The sequence below is a fragment of the Phocoena sinus genome, chromosome 1 (assembly GCF_008692025.1).
Source record: "Phocoena sinus isolate mPhoSin1 chromosome 1, mPhoSin1.pri, whole genome shotgun sequence".
NCBI lineage: Eukaryota > Metazoa > Chordata > Mammalia > Artiodactyla > Phocoenidae > Phocoena > Phocoena sinus.
Genome location: NC_045763.1, coordinates 7211370 through 7229394, shown reverse-complemented (window position 1 = coordinate 7229394; position 18025 = coordinate 7211370).

Sequence of the window (18025 nt, the reverse complement as noted above, 5' to 3'; positions counted from 1 at the left end):
CACCTGCCAGAGGGTGGGCTGGCAGCTAGCTTCTCTGAGCCCACGTTGTCCCATCTGTCAGATCAGAATACTAATACTACACAGTAGGTGGCTGTGAAGGTTACGGGGGATGGAGGGCGCCGAGCACAGTGCCTGGCATGTACTGAGTTCTCAATAAATAGTAGCCATGACCATATACTGACCCCTTATTATCTATATTATGTTAATTATTTACCACAATAAAAAATGATTATTACTATAGATTGGCCTCTTGTTTTGCCTACTGTTCTATTGCCGGCATCTAGAATGATGCCTGGAACACAGTAGGTGCTCAGTAATTACGCGCTGAGTGACTATATAGTGGGGGAAAGGTCTTTGCCTCCAGGGAGCTGGGAAGGGCCCAGGCACCCAGCCTGATCCCTGAGGCTGGCCCAGCCCGCCCCCACCTGACCAAGCCACCCGGCATTGCCCTGGTGATAAATAAACAAGACACGTGGGAACGCAGAAGATCCAGGCTGAAATGTGTGGCTTCGTTTCCACTGAGTTCTGGGAAATCAGACCCGTGACAGGAGGTGGGTGGCCTCTGGGTGCATCTCAGAATCCTGGCTCCCATCGAGGGCCTTGTGGGGATGAGGGATGGCACGGTCCCAGCCCAACCCATCCCTCCCGGCAGATGAAGAGGAACCTGGGAAAACAGATGTGGGATGGGCAGCCACACAGTTTCTGTTCTAGACGTCCCTCTGTCCGTCCTCATCAGGCCCCAGCTCTGCAGCGTCCAGCCTGCCTGCCTGGTGTTGCCAAAGGACACAGCATCCCACGGCCCATGCCTGAGGTCAGAGTTCTGGTTTCCCGGGTATTTGGCCAGAGGCACTTTCAAATTCCTGGGACGCTAACAGAGATGCCCTACAAGCCCCAAACTTGGCGGGTCTGAACCGAGCTCTGACCTTCTCCCGCTCCAAATCGGCTTCTCCCCGGGGTCTCCGCCTCTGACAGTGGCACCTCTATCGTCCTGGATCTCAAGCCGGAAACCAGGTCTCTTGATATTTCTGCACCCCTTCTCCCCACATACAAGCCAACACCAAGCCCTGTCAATTCTACGTCCCAGATAGCCCCTGCTTCTCTCCTCACCCACCACCAGCACCCCTGTCCTTCCATCCTGCTGCATCCTGCCTGCCACGTCCTAAGATTCCCAGCCTCCAAGCTGTTCTCCGTGCAGCCACCCCTGAGTGCTGGCCTCTGCCAGGCTGCCCTCTGTCCCGGGCACCTTCTCTCTGCTTTTCTCAGCTAATTCCTGCTCAGGCTGCAGGTGCCTGCCTCCTCAAAAAACACCTAAACATTCAAGCCGATCACAGGCACAATTACCCTCACTCCTGAATATTTAAGCAAGTGTCTTCTAAGATCAAGATCAGTCTCCGGCATGACCCACATTCCATTTTCATCTCCAGAAATTTAACTTTGATGCAGGAATATTATCTAATATACGATCCATGATTTAAATCTCCGATAGTCCCTAAAATTAGCGACTGGCCTTAGTTTGCTTCAATCCGGGATCCAAGCAAGAATTACACGTGGTGTCTGGTCGCAAGAGCTTTTCATCTTGGTGATCCCTCTGGCAGCACCAGCCAGAGGTTGCCCAGCAAAGCCCTGATCCTTCCCTATGGAGCGGCTTCTTTAATCCTCTGCTTTGCACACACTCTAAGGGCAAGGCCGAGCCCGTCTTGGGTTTGGTTCTGTTCCCCGGAGTTCCTGGCATATAGAAAGCAGGGAATCCGTATTTCTTGAAGTTGAATCTGGAGACGACCGTTAATTCTGTGTGCTCACAGAATATTCTTTCCTTTCATGATAAAATCTGTACCCCGTAAAGGGAGAGCAGTTGAGGAAATACTGAGAATTCAAACTCTCAGTCTAAACCATGGGGAAGTGTGAACCTTGAAAACGGCAAGGGCAGCCTGTCTCTGCCCGGTAGGTGGCGTCCATCTGAGACGTGATATCGTCCTTTCGGAGCACAGAGGGAGGCAAGGGACACCCAGGCAAGGGTGTGGGGGGAAGGGCAGGGTCAAAGTTGAGCATCTTTCTGGGTCTTTCTGAGTCTGGGCCTCGCAGTGTCACCCATCCCTCTGCACCCAGGTTCATGAATTCCCAGAAGGTCTGGACAGTTCTGGGTATGTGAAAATGCAAAGCTGGGACGCCGCACACGCTTCCTGGATTATCAGCTCGCCAGGCCATTCATTCTCCAAGGCCCTCTCACTAGCAAGAAGAGTGACATGCTGGCTGGAATAACAATGGCCTGGACTTGATCTTTGGAGGGGCAGGAAGGCCCGAACGGCCCTGCGAGATGGAGAGGTCATTCAGAGTCACCAATATTTATTGACACAGCCATGACTGTTCCTGGGACAGCTGTGAATCAGAGGAACTGCCGGGAATAGCACTCAAAGTCCAGACTCACACTGTCTGACCGGCTGCCTGCCGGCGTCTCCCCTACCCCCACCCCCAGCAGTGGGGCAGGAACCTCGCTGGGGCCCATCCTGCCCAGGCTCGGGCACTCTGGGTGTGGGAACCTGGGCGGGGGGCACAGCAGGGTATCTGCTTCTAGCCGACTGCATCGTGCTGAAGACAAACCTCATTCTTTCCTTTGTTGAACACATTTATATTGAGCTCCTACTATGTGCCAGGCAAAGTTCTAAGCACTGGATTCAGCTCTTCAGTGTACCTTTCTTGGACACCTACTGTGTGCTAGGCATTGTCCGGATACTAGGTTCCAGCTATTTGTCCTTCATTTTCTTGAACACCTACTGTAACGTGTGTGCCAGGCATGGTAGTAGAACGCTTGCTCAGGGCAACCCAAGGCAATAAAGTAAATCCCAGAAGCAGGCCCTGCCCCCATCCTGGCACTGGTGCCCTGGGCAAGGGAGAGCAGTTTTCCCTCAGCCCAACAGGGATCTCTGTTCCCCAAGGTCAGCCCTCAAGGGGGCCACAAGAGTGGGAGTACCGCCTCCAGCCCAGGGTGTCCAGGCCTGACCGCTCACAGGCCTGTGCAGCAGGCTGACCTCGGCTCTCGCCAGCTCCCGGGGTGCCGCCACCCCCCCCCCCCCCCCCCCCCCCGCCCAGCCTGTATCAGAGTGCCCCCCGTTGCTGGGAGACACCGGTACAAAACAGTGCTGGCCGTTCTGCAAACCTGGCGCCGCCCCCGGCCCCGAGGGCTCCTGCAAGGAGCCCAATCCCCTAATTAGAACCGGCCGGCTTGGCCCGCGCCCGGCCCAGGCCAGAGCTGACTTCAGTGGCCGTAAAACTTGCAAACTCTTTCCTGTGGGCTCCCCCGGGATGCGGCCGGCAGGAGCCTGGGAGGCGAGTCACTTCCCCTGGCCGCCGGCCGGGCAGGTGCAGCTGCGGCCTCCTGGACGGCAGAGGCTCCAGGGCGGGGGCCTGCGCGCTGGCTCACGCCTCCTAGGGCCTGAACCCTGGACGCTGGAAAGGGAGAGATGGCTGAACAAATGAGCCCCGGGCCCCCTCAGCCCTGCAGAGCCCTGTCTCCAGCATCCTCACCCCTTCCTGCTGACCCAGTCTGCCCGTCGTGCAGGGCCCAGCTCCGGGGCACTTCTCAGGTGGTTCGCTGGAGGCTTCTCTGGGCTTCTGTGCACCTGTGCAGACATACTGTGATGCTGTAATTTTACCTGTCTCCAGGGAATTCCTCTAAGCTAGGGACTGGTTTTGTGTATTTCCACATCTCAAAACCAACCACAGGGCTTGGCACAGAGCAGAACTCAGGGGCATTTGTTGACTGCTTGAATTGGAGGCTTAGCTGCTGGTCCCCAAACCCCTCTTGGGTCCTGGCAGGAAGGAGCCCACCCCTGTCCTCTGGGGGCCAGAGATCTCAAAGCCAAACTCCTCCCTGCGGAGCCCCAGAGGCTCACGTGGTCTGGGCCATCAGTGTGTCCAGCCAGGTGGGCCGGTCTGATTCCAGCTCATAAGTCAACTGCTAGCCAAGCCTGGGCCGAGGTTTTCACTTGGAGAAGATCCCCATGGTTGGACTGGCCGAAGACCCAACTCGGAATCTCTGACTAATCCCAGCTGCTCGACCTCTAGTCCTGGGTACAAGGCAGCAGCTGGCACTAAACGTCCCCCCAAGGTTCTCCTCAGCCCTGCCTGTGCGACAGGTGGCTGGGACGGGCTGGCCTCGACACCTTGAGGTCTTGTGGTTCCCCTTTGCACCCCAAAGCCCACGTCAGTTTGCAGAGAGCGACGGCCCCCATGGTCCCAGCCCCGAGAGCTGCAGGCAGCGGCTCCCAGCAGGCCCCTCCTGGCTGCATGTTTTCTGGAAAGATGGCTGCTCTCTTCCGAGCTCTGGGGGTGTCTGTCCACACCAGAGGCAGTGGGATCCCCTAGTGGGAGGCCAGAGGGAAGGGCTGTCGGCTGAGACAGGGACTTCCAAGGGCTCGTCCGGGCTCCCGGCTCGGGCCCCCAGCTGCAGGATGGGCTGAGCTGCCAGTCCGGCAGCTGGCAAAACAGGGCTCCGCTTGCTCGAAGTGCCAAACTGCAAACAAGGACAGTGCCCAGAGGCAGCCTGCGGATCTGAGTGACAGCAGGATCCTCCCAGGGAGTGGGGCTTGAGGGCAGCTCCGCTTACAGGCTCAGGCAGGGGCTCCGCCAGCATCTCCCTGGGGTGGGGCCGGGGCGGGGGGAGCCCAGGCTGCTCCTCGGTCACCTCCTCCAAGGGCACGCAAACCAGCTTTTGCTGATTTACTTTCCAATCTGTGAGTGACCCTACTGGGGCAAAGCGGACACTGGAAAGACTCTGTGTCATGATACTAAGGAGGAGAGGACCCTGGCATTTACTGCCCCCCAATCGCCCGCCTGGCTTGGCGTTGGATGCTTTGGGGGTAGAATGAAGAAGGAGCAGCCCACGGGGGTGGCAGAGAGCGGCGGGATGTGAGTCCAGGCTGTGGGATGCCCTGGGATCCACTGGGGTTGGAGAGGCTTGTCCCCTGTCCTTGTGGGTGGGGCCCGCCGGTGCATCCAGAGAATGAGGCCTTTGGTGGGCCACGTCCCTGGAAAGGAGGGAGGGGTGAATAGGCTGAAGCTGGACCCTCCTCCCAGCTTTCTTCCAGCTTCACTCGCTGGCTGCCGGCCCCCTCCCCCCTGCCCCCAGCCACCTGCCTGCTGGTCTCAAATGGTCCCGCGTGACTCAAGAGGGTGGAGAAGCAGCCTGGAAGCATCTCAGCATCCTCTCCCATCCCCTCCCTGGCTGCCGGCCAGAATTCCCCACCTTTCCCATGGGACCCGGATGACCTGCCTGCCGCTTGGGTCCTGCAGCGCGCATAGGATGTGAACCCTGCTTCATCCACTCAGGAAAAGCCTGGCTCGTCCAAGGGTGTGGCCGGCTGGCCTTGGCCAGAGGCCCCGTGCCAGCTGAGCAGCCGCCGCGGTGCCCGGGCTTGTCCACCCTGAACAAGGGCGCTGCTCGGCTTCACTTTTTTCACTGAAGAGTCCTTTGAAATCTCTCCAGCTGCTGGTCGCTGAGGGCTGAACAGGGGATTCTGGGCTCTGGAGTCCATCCCAGGGGATAAGCCTGCTGGGTCTGGGAGAGCTCCAGCCCCCAGCCCCGCAGGACCTATTCCTTCCCAGGAAAGAAACCTCAGGGCCCAGCCCGAGCCTGGGGACTCAAGCTGCGGAGGCCTCAGTCCCCTGGAGTCCAGCTTGACAGGACCCGGCGTGGCCGGTGCTGGGCTTTTACAGAGTGGCCCCGAGGGTGGCAGAAGGCAGCAGGGCAGCAGCCACGGCCGCGATACTCTCTTGGGAGCCCTTTCCCTTCCTTCCCCTTCCTGGGGTTAGCTGAGACCGGGACCCTTCAGCAGGGCCCAGCCCCTTGTCCACACACACCACTGCTGGGGCCCAATGGCTGAGCAGAGGCCGCCAGGATCCTGCTGAACGCGCAAGTCCGTCCTGGACGTGCCAGCTCAGGGAAGGGTGACCATTTCGGAACCCACCCCCTTCTCTTGTAAATCTCTCACTTTTTCTTCTTTTTAAAAATCTCTTTATTGAGTCTGGAATTCTGACCCGAGTCCACGTAGGTGGGTCTGAGAAAGTGTAGGGAGCAGCTGGGTTCCCTCCCTCCTTCCAGGGGGCCCTTCCCCTGGCTTTACCTTCCTGTGACTTCCTGGGCAGCGGGGGACAGTGATGCCACCGTGTCCTCTCGACTTTCAGCAGCACTGGGCCTCTGTTCCTCCACCTCTGGGGTGTGTTTTGAGACGGTTCTCTGTCTGCCACTGGACTGAGTGCTGGGCCCCGTTTGCATAGGTCAAAACTCGGGGCAGGATCTAACAGGCAGGATGGTTCTCTGAGGCAAGACTGAATAATCTTTCACTAGTAGGAGTTAGGGCTTGAACATTAAGATGGATATGAGGTTAATCCTCGCAGGGGATGGTGGTAGAATAAGAGCTGCCCAGAGATGTCTGCTTCCGAATCCCCAGAACTGTGACTATGAGACCTTCCTGGCAAAAGAGATTTATAGATGTGATTAAGTTAAGGATCTTGAGATGGGAGATTAACCTGGATTATCCAGGTGGGCCCCCTGTGATCACAAGGGTCCTTACAAGGGAGAGGCAGGAGGGCCAGAAAGAGAGAGAGACAGTTATAGACTGAATGTTTGTGTCTCCCCAAAATCCACATGTTGAAGACCTAACAACCCCCAACAACTCCAGTGTGGCTATATTTGGAGATGGGGCACCTAAGAAACTAACTGAGATTAAATGAGGTCATAATGGTGGGGCCCTGATCAGGTAGGATTAGTGTCTTCATGAGACACGGGAGAGGTTGCACTCTCTCCCCTCCATCCCCCTCCCCCATGCTTCCCCTCCCCCTCTCCCTCCCCCTTCCCTTCTCCTTCTTCTTCTTTTTTTTTGAAGTCTTTTTTCTATAAAGCTTTTTCTAAAATTTTATTTATTTAATTAATTTATTTTGGGCTGTGTTGGATCTTCATTGCTGCGTGTGGGTTTTCTCTAGTTGCAGTGAGAGCGGGGGCTACTCTTCATTGCATTGCACGGCCTTCTCATTGCATTGGCTTCTCTCGTTGCAGAGCACGGGCTTCAGGTGTGCAGGCTTCAGTAGCTGTGTCACGAGAGCTCAGTAGCTGTGGCTCGCGGGCTCTAGAGCGCAGGCTCACTGGTTGCGGTGCCCAGGCTTAGCTGCTCCGCGGCATGTGGGATCTTCCCGGACCAGGGCTCGAACCCGTGCCACCTGCGTTGGCAGGTGGATTCTTAACCACTGTGCCACCAGGGAAGCCTCTCCTTCTTCTTCTTCTTCTTCCCCTCCTCCTCCTCCTCCTTCTTCTCTCTTCCCGCCCCCGCCACCCACTATCGTGTGCATACACTAAGGAAAGCCCACGTGAGGACAAAGTGAGAAGATGACTGTCTACAAGGCAGGAGTAAAGTTCTCACTAGGAATTACATTGGCCAGCACCTTGGTCTTGGACTTCAAAGCCTTCAGAACTGTGAGACATAAATTTCTATTGTTTAAGTTATTCAGTCAGTGTTATTTTTTTTTTTTTTTTTTTTTTTTTTTTTTTCGGTATGCGGGCCTCTCACTGTTGTGGCCTCTCCTGTTGCGGAGCAGAGGCTCGGGACGCACAGGCTCAGCGGCCATGGCTCACGGGCCCAGCCGCTCCGTGGCATGTGGGATCTTCCCAGACCGGGGCGCAAACCCGTGTCCCCTGCATCGGCAGGCGGACTCTCAACCACTGCGCCACCAGGGAAGCCCCAGTCAGTGTTATTTTATATGGCAGCCTGAGCAGAGAGAGAGGCAGAGAAAGAGAAGGAGAGAGGGAGAGAGGCGATGGAGGAAGAGGCCATGAACCAAGGGATGCAGGTGCCTCTAGAAATTGGAAAAGGCAAATAAACGGGTTCTTCCCTAGAGCCCCAGAAGTCAGCCCTGCTGACACCTTGGTTTTAGGACTTGCGGCCTCCAGACTGTAAGATGATACATTTGTGTTGCTTTAGGTCATTTTGTAGCAGTTTGTTATAACAGCACGGAAAACTAACACGGGGGCCATCGAGGTCTGCCCTGCCCTGTCCGGCCTTCCTTCCCCATTCCCTGGGGGCAGCTCCTGGACCTTCTTCTGGGAACTTCCCCTCCCTGCTGTCACTCCCTCCCTGTGTTGGGTGGAACTGACCCCAGCCCCCAGCCCCTGAGTAGAGCAGGTGACCAGAAAATGAAAACATCACAACATCACATCGCCCCAGCCCCAGGGCAGGTGACCTGAATCAAAAAGGCTCTGTCTGAAGAAGAAACCATGGAGGAGAATCACTGAGGATGAACGGGAGCTGAGAGGGCTGGCGGCCATCAGCCACTGCAGGGGGAGGGGCCTCCTAGAGATGGAGCCCACGCAAGAAATCAGGGACCCAGAACTGAGAGGGGGTCCAGGTGCCCCCTGACCTCCTGGTCAAGCCCCGAGCAACTCGACCCTGAACTTGCTGACACCTGAACCACTAGAGCCGCCGACTGGCTTAACCCAGTTTGAGGCGGGATTCTGTCACTTGCAATAACGATGTCACCCCCTGCCATTTGTATCGAGGTCCGTTTTCTCAGGTGGGAAAGAAAGGGATGGAGTCACAGCCGCAGCGCGGGAAGTCCTCCCCAACCTCATCCTGCCTCATCCCTACGGCAGCCACTTCAGTGCTTGTCGTGGGTAATCAGGAAGTATTGCCCTCTTCCTTGGACCGTTTGACTGGGGAGCTTCTGCGATAATAACCTGAGCGCTCCCTGCTTGGATGTCCCCACCCATCACTGCACTGCCTGGAAGGAAACAGAGAACTACCCCTCCCCAGGTGGCCCCCACCTCAGTCCTCCTGGACCCCCTCCTGGCGAGGGAGGCCCTCTTTGTTGATGATTTTACCCACGATGATCTGGAAGCGAGGGCTTGGGCTTGGGGCACGAGAAAGAAAGCACATGGTGTCTCGCTGGCAAATCTCGTGGATGCCCAGGTTATAATAGGCAGAGAGTGACGTGCACAGATACCTACAGTACCGTCATCAGCACAGACACGGGTGGCAGGACTCCCCATGCCCTCGGGCAGGCCAGGGTCCACCGAGGTCTCCCGGGGCTTCGGTTTCCACCTCCTTGGGGTTAGAAGAACCACAGCTCTCCCTTTGGGATCGGGGTGGGATGTCCTGTAATAATAACTATTATCTAGTATCTTCCACTTGCCCCTCCAGATCCTGGCCTCAGCATTCCCGCCTCAGAGGCTGCCTGTATGAACCACAGCGGGTCTGTGCCCTCCATCTTCTGGCTGGGGAGCCCCACCGCAGGCTAGGGGGAGGCAGGAGGCTGAGACAAGGTGTTCATTCTCCCAGGCCCCTCCTTTCAAGGCCTGTGTTAGTTTCCTGGAGTGGTCACTACGGGCGCCACAGACCGGGTGGCTGAAAGCATCAGACATGTATTCTCTCGCAGTTCAGGAGGTCATTATGTTTGAAATCAAGGTGTCCTCCAGGCCACGGTCTCTCAGGGCTCTAGGGGACAATTCATCCTGGCCTCTCCCAGCTTCTGGTGGCACCAGCTCTTCCTTGGCTGTGGCAGCATCACCCAATCTCTTCTTCCATCTCCACGTGGCCTCTCCTCTGTGTGTCCTCTTCTCATTAGGACGCCAGGTAGAGATTTAGGATCACCCGAGATCCAGGGTGATCTCATCTCGGGATCCTTAGATTACAGCCACAAAGATCCTACTTCCAAATCAGGTCACATTCTGAGGTTCGGGGAGACATGAGTTTTGGGGGATAAGCCCTCTTGGACTGGTTGTGTCCCCAGCCCGACGGTCACTGCCCGATAAGGTGCTCTGCCCCGCACGCCTCTCTCTCGTCATTGTCCTCTTGGATCTCGGGTGGTAACGGCTCTCCTGTTGCCAGCCCTGGCTCCCACGTTTCCCTTTTCTCCCTTGAGGTTCCCCAGCTTGTGAATAAGCCCTCCCTGAAGGATCCAAAGGGGCCTCCTGCTTCTCGCTGGGATGCCGATTACAGGCACTGAGCCCCTACTCCGTCTCCTCCTGTCCCTACAATTAGTATCATCCCCACTTGAAAGAAGAAACAGGCTCTACGAGGCTAAATTAGTTGCCCAGAGCTGTGTGGCTGAGGTGCGGGGCTGTAGGACTTCTCTGGGCTTCACAGTCACGGGCAGTACCCTCCTTCTCTCAGGGTCCCAGAAAAAGCCAGTTCTGCCTCCAAGAGGGGTCCTTCAGGGTGTGGAGATGCAGGGAGAGTGGGGTCTGACCACCTGGACTGCTCCAGACTCTTGTCGCTGCAGGTGATAGAAGCCCAGCTCTCACAGGCTTCGGCAAGAAGAGAATTTACTGGCTCATGTGCCTTAGAAGCCCTGGGGGTGGTCTGGCCTGAGGCGCCTCTGGATTTAGGTGGGCAAATGATGGCCCGCAATAGGTGTGTTTCCCTCCCCTCTCTCAGCTCTGCGTCCCCCTGTGCTGGCTCCATCCTCCAGCAGCTCTGCCCGGGGAGGGCCCAGGTGGCTCTCATCCTCCCAGCTTCAGCCTCTCAGCAGAGACTTGCTTTCCCACCAGAGCCTGCCGGAGTCCCAGGGAAGACAGTGGTGGATTGGATCACATGCCGGGCAGGCACCTCCACCCCCCCCCCCCCCCCCCACCTAGGGGAAGTCAGGGTACCATGGAGACTTCTAGAAAGGTCAGGTGCAGTGTCCTCCAGCTTGGTGAGGTAGGTGGGCGGAGGTTTTATCAGTCACCTGCAGCAGTGGGGGCGGGGCGGGCAGACGTGGGCCTGGGGCTTCTTCCGCCTTCGTGCCAGGGTCCTGCCTGGCCAGAGATCCGGGAAGCAGGAGGTGGGCAGTCTGTCAGGGGCGGGGGTAGGTGCAAGCTCCTGGGTGCTGGGTGCAGGTTGCAGGACTTCAACACCATAAACCCTCCCGAGGGACAGGGCTGCTACTTCACAGTCTGCCCTTGCAGCTCCAGACGCCCCTAGAGCTCCCCAGCTGCGCCGCACAAAGGCTCTGATGTAGTGAGAGAGCAGGCCGCACCCTTGTCTGCCACATCCTCGCTGTGTGAGGGGCTGGTTGGCCCCTCTGCCCTCTGGGCCTCAGTTTCCTTTGCTGTAAAAACGAGGCCCGCTGCCTTTGTCGGGACAACTTTGGACACTTTGGATGAGAAAAGGCTGCCGGGGGCCTCAGCAGACATTCACAAGCACCCTGTCCCTGTCCGAGCCTGAGATCCCGACCTCTGAGTTCCACCTCCAGGCCTGCGACGGGCTGGTGCTCTGCAGCTAAAGTCTGTGTTTCCGGTCCCTTCTGTGTCCTTCTCTTCACCGTGTGCCCAGCCAGGCCCATAGAGGCTGGGCTGCTGGTCCTCTGCTGTCCCCGCCACCCCGGCGTCTTCAATAAGTGTTTGTTGGGAGGCTGACGTGTGGGAGTGGGGCAGGGACGGCTCTGTTTTCTCCGGGTCGGACGTTGAAGAAACGCGTCTTATTCCGACCCGGTGCCAGGCGGCGGGGGGCACGGGGAGGCACAGGGGCCGGGCCAGCCTGGAATCAGAGCCGTCTCTGTCTGAACTCAGGCCCCCCCTCCTCCCGGCTGCGAGTCTCGCTTCGGGCCAGCCTTTCCCGCGCTGGGCCTCAGTTTCCTCCTCTGTAAAACAAGGACAGGCAGCCAAGCTCCTGGAAGTGCGGCAGCTTGTAAGTGAGGCAGAATGTCCCAGTGCCTTGCAGGGGCCGGGTCCGAGCCGCAGGCTTTGCGGCTGGCTCGTCAAACAGCCTGGAGTGGCTGGCCTGGACTTTGCTCCCGTCACTTGCCTCCCAGCTGTGCACTGTCAGACCGCTCCTTCCTGGCCCTTGACTCGCAGATTTTCAATCACTTTCAATTTTACAAAGCAGAGGCCTCCGCATGCTAATTCTTTGGCCTCCTCCTTTGCTCTCCCCCTTCTGCTTACCCGGCATCAACAGGTTGGAGGCGTGAGAATCACCCAATGGGGGGACGAGTGGCCGGTGTCCCCTTCTTTGCTTCCCTCCCCAGAATTTCCCAGGACCTCCTTCCTTGCAGCCAGGGAAGGAAGATGCCTGGGGTGGGGGCTGGCCCCCCAGTAAGGGGAGGGCACTCTGGCCCTGGTGGTCGGAGTCTGTCTGTATGACAGGGGGCGGGTGTAATCTGGGGTAACAGGAAGCGTCTCACTCACTCTCCCCTTATAACATGGTGTTACTACCGAATGCTCGGGCCAGAAATCCCCTTGTTTTGTGCACGCCGTCTGTTGGTGTGAGGGGAGAGAGAAGGGGAGGAGAGAAAAAGCTCTCAGGAGGGTGCAGTCTCCTTTCCGAAGAGAAAAAGGCCTCTCCCAGGACTGCCCCTTCGTCTGAGGCGGTCCTGGCAGAGACCTGTCTGCAGCCAGAGGGGCGAGTGGGATGGTCCCTCCTCATGGCGGAGCTGCTCGGCATGGTTTGGGGAATTGCCCACTGAACATTCTGGCCTAAAGATGCCGTTTAGTCCCGATAGGCCAGAGAGCCCCGCAGAAGACACCCCTGCACCCGCCCGGCTATTTCTCTGGGGAGCTGGGGAATGGCCCAGGTGCACGAGTTTCATGGCACTGACCCCTCCTGTTCTACCTGCGGCCCCCATTTTCCTCTGACTTGGATCCCAGAGGCCCTACCCGGTGTGGATGGAGCCTCCCAACAAGCACTCGTCGAAGATGCTGGGGTGGCAGGGACAGCAGAGGACCAGCAGCCCAGCGTCTATGGGCCTGGCTGGGCACACGGTGAACAGCTCACAACTCCCGGAGGCCAGGGTCCATCTCAAAGCATCTGCCTTTTGGCTCTGTGTAAATCTTTCTTCTGCTTTACCCAGTGACCCTCGGGACTCCCCCAGCCCACACCAGAGGCCACACTGACCACGGAGGAGCTAGATTTTCTGTTACAGAGACTCAGTCTGGCTGGACCTGGGGCAAGAGAGAGGAAGTGGCACAGGGCTGCCTTGTACAGATGTTCAGGTTGTGTATTGCACTAGGGCACCTGTGAGGACAGTTGTCAGCGTAGATATAAACTGACCTATATGAGACCACGTGGGCAAGTGTGAGAATCCAGGCCTGTGCTTGTGGGGAGCCCCACACTGGCCTGGACACCCTCAGAGAGGTGCCTGCATGCACACTCCTGGCGCGCACACACACACACACACACACACACACACACACACACGTACAGCTGTGCCATCCCCCGCTGAGCTTGGGGGATGCCCCAAGTTTCCTCCACCTGCCTGCTGCTCCCAGGGCTCCCCGAGGGCAGACCTGAGTCAGAGTTTGAGGGACAAGCAGAGACCAAATAAGCGAACGAATGAATGAAGGAGGGGGCAAGTGACAGTTGAGGCAAATGATGACAAAAGGAGAGGACAAGCGGCTGAAAATCCTGATCTTGTGCCTTGACCTCCTGGACTGAGCAGAGCTCTGGACCCTGGTCGGCTTCAGGGTCTGGGCTGGGTAGAGGGAGCGCTCCTTCTCTTGGTTTAACCCCCGCTGGTTCTGGGCTTGGGTCTGTAGCCTCTCCCAACCCAGACCTGGGCCCAGGGACCAGTGGGTGGAGTACTGACCTTGAAGTCCGAAGTTAAAGCCTCCAGTGGCCACCTGGGTGTCCACGGCTCCAGCAGCTACCACAGGCCACGTGAAGGAGGGAGTGCCAGGGTCCCCGTGGGCCCCTCCAGGGGTGCCTGGCCTCCTTCCTCCCCCCACAGGCAGTGTGGACTCCTCGGTCCCCCAGGTGCAGGGCTGGGGTTTGGAGGCAGGGGAAGAGGCAGGCAGGGTGACGGGGAGCTGTATCCCAGCCAGCCTGCAGGGAGTCTGCTCTCCCCTCCCCAGGCTCTGGCAAGAGGCTGGAAGACAAAGCTATTTTTATTTATGACAGTGTCAGTGGGCTGGCCTCCGTCTAGACAGCTGGTGTTATCATTCGAGGCCATCCTGGAATGCGCAACCCCATTTATTGAGAACAGAAGACAGTGTGCAGATTAAACAGCTCATAAAAATAAGCTGGGAACAGGACTGGGCCAGGGGGACCAAGGTAACCCAGCTCGGTCAATGGTCCTCATTTGTTTTGGACACAGGGATGCTTTCAGAGAAAACAAGGAGTGATGTGGCCCTGGGGAAGCCAGCGGCTCTGCTGGTGCCCCTCGGCAGAGATCCATGGGGGGCTGGGTGGGGGGAAGCTGCAGAGTCTCCCCCTCAGGGGCAGGAGGAGACAAAGGACTGCCACCTGGCCAGGACAGGCCTCTGGAGAAGCCAGGACTCTATCTGCAGAAGCCTTTACCTCCCCGGGGCTGCCAAGCGCCCAGCTGCTGTCTCCTGAGGCTCCCACCCTCAGTGCAGAGGCCTTTGCTGGTCATCCCAGTTATCTGGGCTTCAAGAGAGAGCCAGGCTCCGGGTGACTGATCGAGGAGACGCGTGTCTGGGGCATACCTCCTATGTGCATTCATTCATTCACTTATCCGTTCATTTGTTCGTTCAATCAATTCACAGATATGTACTGAGCATTTCCCACAGGCCAGGCAGCCGTTCGGGTCTTGTCTTCAAGATGCTTCCAGAGGGACATGAGGGGAAACAGACTTGAAAACACAGGTTCGTGTCCTGGAGAGAAATGTTGGAGTGATCTGACCTTACTGCTCCCTTACTTAAGGGGCTACCTGGTACCCACGAGGCCGAGGCGGGCACAGAAACCCAGCCTTCCTCGCCACCAGCCTCATCGCCCCTCAGTCCTCGCCCCCTGCCTGCCTCTCTGCACCCTTCAGCCCGATGCTGGCATCCCACCCTCCCCAGGGCCCCCCTTCCCCTCCTCGGAGCCTGTCCACAGGCTGCTCACTCTGTTCTGGATGGTGTTTCCCCGGGTCCCACCTGGGGCACCCATCCCAGACGTGCCCACCTCAAAGCCCTGGCAGCGCCCACCCCAGGCAAGGGTCCTCACTGCCACCTCTGTGGGCTGTAAAGGTTCACTGTCCCCCTCGCCGTCTGAGATCCTGGGGGGTGTGGCCTGGGAGCTAAGCGTATGTGCGTGTGAGCCCGGCAGGCTGGGGCCTGAACCTCTTAGTCCTGTGGGGACGGTGCAGCCAGCTGCCCTGTGCCTCAGTGTCCTCATCTGTAAAATGGGGATGACTTGGACCCTCCACCTCGGGGAGAGGACTGCGTGGATAAGAGAGCGCTGGCACGCCGTGAGGGCGTCCCAGTGTTAGCACTGCTATTGCTCTGTGTTGTCACTTGATCCAATTTCTATCTTCGGGGCCTACACAGAGCTGCAAGCTGGGTGTTTGCTGATGGCACGAACCAAGTGACTGGGGGGGGACTGCTGGGAAGTCTCCCTCTCTGTGAGCAGCTCCGGGATCCATTTCTAAGCTCCAAACACAGAAATGTCGGTTCTGGGCAAAGGGAAGGAAGAGAAGGCAGCAAGAGTGGACTTGATCCAGGCCTCCCCAAGGGGCAAGGCAGCTGCCGTCAAGGCTGCTGTGCGGACACAGCGGGGCAGAGCTGGAGGGGCCAACTGGGGCAGGAGAGAGCTCCCACAGGACTAAGCACCAGCTCTGCCCCCAAATCCTGGCACCCCTCTGAGCCTCGGTTTCCGCTTCTGAGGAATGGGGGCGCTAGTGGCTCCCCTGCAGGCGTGCCAGGGACGGGGCACCTGCCAGGGACGGGGCACCCGGGGCTTGGGAGTGCAGGATTCTGTTTGGACACCTGGGTCCCAGCTTCTCCTATGAACAGAAGGCCAGGGCGGGACAGCCCACGACAGGTAAACCCTTCAGGCAGACTGGCCTTCCCACCCTGACCCCCACCCAGTGCCAGCTGAAGGTACAAGTTCCCTCTTCCTCATCGTCTTAGAGGCTGCCCTGGCTTCTCAGTGTCAAGCCCTCATCCTAACATGGCCCCTGCCTCATTCCCCGGGCCTGGGGCCTTTGTGGTCAGAGAAGACTTGGCTGCCTCTCCTTCACTTTCAGAAAGCCCAGGGGTTTCTTCTGCTGGCCCTCCAGGCCTTCAAGAGCTGAGCCCTGCTTCCCAGCCTCTTGTTCACTCCATGTGTATTTGCTGAACATCTACTATGTGCCAAGTTCAAGGAGGAAGACAGACAGACACAATGCCCACCCTCCCATTCCTGTGGCAGGTCAAGTCTACTCCGTGCCCAGGGACCACACTCAGGGCCCAACACAGCGTCCTGCACAGAGTAAGGGCTTGGTGGACACCTGCTGAATGACTGGGAGCATGGCTGCAGGGGTGGCAGAAAGCTCTCGACTTCTTGAGAGAGGCGGTAGAGCCTGGGGTGACGAGTCCAGGGTTTGGTGTCAGGGAGGCCTGATTTTGAATTCTGGCCTCACCACTTCAGCTGTGTGACCTTGGGCAAGGGAATGAGCCTCTCTGAGCATCTGAGGTCATGGCAGCTCCTGCCACAGAGGGCTGCTGACGGGATCGCACGTGTTAATGTGTGCAAAGAGAGTCTGCTGGCACAGGGCGAGATCTCAGCATTGCGTTTTTGCTTAGATGTAGACATTGTGATCACACCTGCTTTGGAGGGTGGCTGCAGAGGCTCAAGCAGAGCTGAGGCTGGAGCCCAGGTCTCCACTCGAAGTCCTTTTTTTTTTTTTTTTTTTTTTGCGGTACGCGGGCCTCTCACTGTTTTGGCCTCTCCCGTTGCGGAGCACAGGCTCAGCGGCCATGGCTCACAGGCCCAGCCGCTCCGCAGCATGTGGGATCTTCCCGGACCTGGGCACGAACCCGTGTCCCCTGCATCGGCAGGCGGACTCTCAACCACTGCACCTCCAGGGAAGCCCTCTAAGTCCTTTTTTGAACCCACATCCCTCAGGAGAGGCAGACCCCAGCTCCTCCTGGACTCCCGCTCAGGAACGACTCTAGGGGAAAGGCAGCCTCAATTCACCTGGGGATGCTGGGCCCTGTTCCCCCGAACACACCCCAAGGTACAGCAGCAACATCGCTGGGGGCTGACCCACTGACAGCCCCGGTGCCCGAGGGAACAGTCACCGTGCTCAGAAGAGGTCTGGGAGCACAGGACCCCCTTCCCGGGACACTCTGCACTGCCCTGAGCGGGCTCCACGCAGCCACCGTGATGCTCCCAGACAAACCAGACACCAAAGGGCGGGGCTAAAGGAGCCACACAGATAAGCCTGGGCTCTTCTCAGGAGTATAGACTCTGGTGGGTTTTGAGACTGGAGCACCCAGGGGAATTCAGAGCCCGAGCCTAGACCAGGAGCTGCCCAAAGCTGGAAGAACTTCTGTACGCAAGCAGAATAAAGGACCCCGGATTCCTGAAGTTCCGGGTTTAAGGTTCCTTCAGGGGGCTGCCCGTGGGAGGCAGAGAGGCTGTGAGCTTAGACAGCATTATTATTATCAGCAGTAGTAGTATTACTGTTTCTACCCAGCACTTAAATGGCACTCACTGTGTGCCAGAAACTGAATCCTGTACCTTACAAAGAGCCACTCAATGAGGCAGGTCCTATCACCATCCCTATTTTACAGAGGAACCTACACAAATGAACTCATTCCCCTTCCCCCCAGAAAACTCCTATTCATCCTTCAAAACCCTGCTAGGGCATCCTTGGCCTGATCACCTGGTGGAGTCCATTGCTCCTCACTCTGCCTCACTTGGATGCAGAGCCCCATCTCCCAAGTTTTTCTGAGTCTGAATCCCTGGTGTCCCCACGTGTCTGGCACAGACAAGGGGTCAAGATGGGCTTGCCTAATGGGATGACAAAGGCTGTGGTGCCTCTTCTCCTCATTCCCACAGGGCCTCCTGCAGTAAGAGGTTGCTTTTCTCCCTCCTAGGTGGCCAGGATGACTTCAAGGGCCTGTCCTCCAGAGGTGAGTCTGGGCAGGCTGCTGCTTCAGTTCATCCCCGGCTCACCCTTCCAGGAAGCTACGGGTGGGGTATACTCAGAGGGGATCTCCAGCTTCCAGGGATGGCTGCAGGGTACATGAGGAGAAGCCACAGGACCAGAAGGACGGGTGCTTTCTGGGAGGGGCAGGCTTATCTAAGATGCTTATTTTCCCCACTTTCTTGTAAACATATTACAACAATCAGAC